This window comes from Suricata suricatta, unplaced genomic scaffold (assembly GCF_006229205.1).
Source record: "Suricata suricatta isolate VVHF042 unplaced genomic scaffold, meerkat_22Aug2017_6uvM2_HiC HiC_scaffold_231, whole genome shotgun sequence".
Classification (NCBI taxonomy): domain Eukaryota; kingdom Metazoa; phylum Chordata; class Mammalia; order Carnivora; family Herpestidae; genus Suricata; species Suricata suricatta.
Window position 1 is genome coordinate 39228 of NW_021868326.1, and position 3773 is coordinate 43000.

The 3773-nt window shown below is 50.5% G+C and overlaps 1 long non-coding RNA gene across 1 annotated transcript; it reads left to right on the forward strand.

The window, feature by feature from the left end:
- Positions 1-1039: 1039 nt before the first annotated feature.
- LOC115284848 lies at positions 1040-2791 on the forward strand. The gene is made up of 4 exons (XR_003905352.1): positions 1040-1059; positions 1863-2033; positions 2514-2583; positions 2755-2791. It is a non-coding gene; the product is annotated as an uncharacterized LOC115284848 (long non-coding RNA).
- Positions 2792-3773: the final 982 nt, after the last annotated feature.

Sequence of the window (3773 nt, forward strand, 5' to 3'; positions counted from 1 at the left end):
GCGTGCATTAGGCTTTGCAGCGTTGAAAGGAGTCAAAGAGGTTAAAGCAGTTAATGACCTATTCCTAGCTCATAGGCTAAAGTATTTCCAACGTGTATGACTCCACCAGCAGATTGGGTTCTGATTGTTCCATATACGCACGGATACTGGGTATAATCAGATTACAACTGAGTGCGGGTAGGGGTTGGGGAGGAGGCTGGGAGCGGTGGCGGTGGTGGTGGTGGTGGCATTTTCGGTGGCGCCGGCAGTGGTGCTGGTAATCCTCTTTAGCATTTCACCCACACTAGGAAGAATGAGCTCTCTCTCTTATGCTCACTGGCCAATGCAATTTCCTTCTCCATGACACTTATCTATGTGGGTGTTACGACCTTTCTTCAACTGCGTAAGATGACTTGCTTACAATTTTGTAGGACTAGACATCAATCTTCACAGCAGTGTTTCCCTCTGCCTTTTTATTGCAGTAAGCTAGAAACAATGCAAACTGTACCTGTTTAGCCATTTACAGATGTACAGCTCAGTGGCATTAAGTACATTCGTATTGTACAACCATCACTGCCATCCATCTCTAAAGCTTGTTCATCTTTCTGAGCTGAAACTCTGTACCCATGTGACACCTATTGCCCATTCCCTCCTCCTACCAACCGCTGGCAACCACCACTTTACCCCCTTTCACTACGAATTTGGGTACCGCATACATGCACCATTTGTCCTTCTGTGACTAGCATATTTCACTAAGCATAATGTCTTAAATTCCCCCACATTGGGAGGGTGGGGGCGTGAGTACCTGTTTCACACTCCAGTATCGTTTTGTTACTTCCCAGGAAGATGGCCTGTGAAACCTCCTCAGGCGGTAGAACTAGAACTCCTGATCCGGGGCCTCCACCCTTGGCAGGGTTGCCAGGAAGGCCGTCCCTCCAGAGGGCGTGTCTCGGCCAAGGTGCCGCCCCTAGCACGTGTGCTTAGCCAACCAATCAGCGATGCTCGTGCCCAGTCACCGCTGGCTAGGTCGTCGCCATTTTGAGGCCCTCAGAGGAGCGTCGAAGAGGACTCGGTGTGGAGGTCGCTGTGCCAGTGGAGGGATGGGGGTGGGACCAAGAGGATGGGGTGGGGCAAAGGGACCCACAGGAAGGCCAGGCGGGTCGGGAGGCTGCTCCGTGGCCCTATGTGGCCATGGAAGGTGGGGGGGCGGCGATCGTGTCTTCAGACGTGAGGGAACAGTGTGCGGGGCGGCAGCGGCTTGGCTGACCTCTGGGGTGATGAGCACACGGAGTCCTCCGGGGCTCTGACGGGACAGGACAGGACAGGACGAGGCTCTCGAGGGCAGGGCTGGCAGGGTCGGCAGGCTGGGAAGCGAGTCCGACATTCCCTTCTTCCAGAGACGGCCATGTCTGGTGGGGAGGGGGCTTCTGCATCTGTCCTTCCTGCCCGGCCGGCCGCCCTGCAGGACAGCTTGGCTGTCCTGGGGTCCAGATGGCATGTCCAGGAGCCCCCTGACCTGACTGTCCCCAGACAGGCGCAGAACGGTCTATTCCCCATCCATTCGGAGGGGACACCTCATTTGGTCAGGGCCATGGTGGGCCTCCAGACCGGCACCTTGTCCTTTGGAGACCGAGAAGCGGGGACGGCCGCTGGGCAAGAATCTGACAGAGGGTCCTGACGTTCCGGTGTCCCGGGGCAGGTCACAGTCAGGGGGATGTGTCACAGCCATGGGAGCAGAGGCCCGCTGTCACCGTCGTCTTTGTCCCCTCCTGGCCCAACAAGGGACAGGAGGACGCGCACGCTCTGATCTGCGCAGAGGATCCTTGTTGGCATCGCTCACTGACCGTGTCCCCATTTCTTTCACGCGTGTTCGCGCTCACAAGGTGCGGAGAGCCGTCTGTACCTAGGAAGACACGTTGGGATGGCGCCCCCTGTGAGCAAGCCCCTGAGGGTAGAAGCAAAGGCCCGGCTGGAGGCTGGCGCCAGGGCAGCCGATGACTCTGGGAGGAGACGGGAGAGAAGAGACCTGAGTGGGCTGGTGCCTGTTCCTGAAGGTACAGTCTCTCGGACACCTTTGCAGAGGTAGCGCTTGTCCATACCACACGCAGGGCAGGTCGCTGCCTCGGCATCGGCAACAGTAAAACGTGTGTGTGTGTGCGCGTGTAAAGTGGTTTCATGTACCGGAGGTTGCCCGCTCGATCGTCCTGTCCCAGACCCGGTTTACAGAAGCTTACAGAGCAGCACTTCTGCTCGCTCCCAGCTGCTCTTTCTGAAACGCCTCCCGTGTGCTGGGTGGTGTACCCTGACCTTAACCCCGAAAGGTTTGCAACACTGTCTCCACAGCATGGTCCTCGTCCCTGCTCCAGTTTTCTCTGACCTTGCACATACGTGCTTCCGTCTTCCCATATGTCTGCCATAAAGACTTTTGTTCGCAAGAGGCCTGAAAAACTCCACGGGGAGGCTACCGCTCCCCGAAAACTGATCAGAACACCGTACTTCCTTTTAAGATGCCTTCCACTTTTATTTCAATGCAGGAGACAATCCAATACCGGCTAGCCCCGGGGGAAGCGGTCCTTCAGGAGGAACATTTGAGACGGATATGGGGTAATGTGTTTAAAGTAGTTCTGCCTGACCAGTAAGGTACTTTAAGAAAAATAAAGATGGGCTCAGCTAACTAGTATTGCGTCCTAAGCAGTTGGCATGATATATTTTATCCAAAACAAGCATGGTGTTTTAGGTACCCTTAGCTAAAGACTTACTGTAATCTCTTTACAGGAATGAATTACAGAATGTGTTGGAAAGATTTCAAGGTACGATTCGGGAGCTATTTCAGTGAAAGTAAATTGTTTTAAGCCCCATAACACATGTGAACCAGAAACGTTAATCAGTGGACAGCAAGACTTATTTAATGCCTCGTTCTCACATATAGGATTTTCCTTAAGTGTTTAGTAGGATTTGGCTTCATAGATTTCCTTAGTTTCCCTTTTCACTGTGGATGTGGAGAGAACCGTGCACCAGTGGTGAGGTAAGAGTGATGCTTTTATTTTCTACTCGGGTACATTTGATGAAATCTGGGGATGTCACAAGAATTTGCATGAAATAATCTCTCTTCCACTTGGTGTTCCAGAGTAAGTGATAAAGCGGTTTTGGATATCCATTTTTAAGTTTCTCATTGTAGATATTTTCCTTGAGTTTCCTACTTCTTGTCTTTGGTGTAGAAGTTTAAACTGAAGCCTGTAAAATAAGTCTTAACTGTGATATTGACATTAATAAACTGTGCGGTGGAAAAGGAAAGGCCACTTTGCTAGCATGCTGGCAGTGTGTGACCAGAACCAAGAAACGTCAAAGGTTTTAGTTGTCCTGTCAGGTGTCACTTATGTTACCTGGGTTACAGGACGAGACTCTCAGCAAAGAGTCCGAGTCAATCTTAGAGTCCCCTCTCTGCATCAGTCCTACAGGCAGGTGTGTTTTGAAAGCTTTGCTCTGTTTGGTGGTGTCACGGTTCTCAGTTTGTGAGCTGTCCCATAAATTGATTTTTACACATGGTAAACTGGATATAGAAAACATTTCTATAACAGTGCACCTTTTCAGGATCCCTGGAAATCTCTCTTGATGGCAGATCCGTAACATACAATCGAATGCTCAGGAAAGCATTTTTTGAACTATTAAAAATTTTATAAATTGCAAAGCTGCTTTTTAAAATGATGTCAAAATCTCCCATTTATTTTTACACTGTTTTTTTTCTTTAAAAAAAGTGTTTAGGAAGAGTTTTTGAATAAATTCTTTTCTTTCCT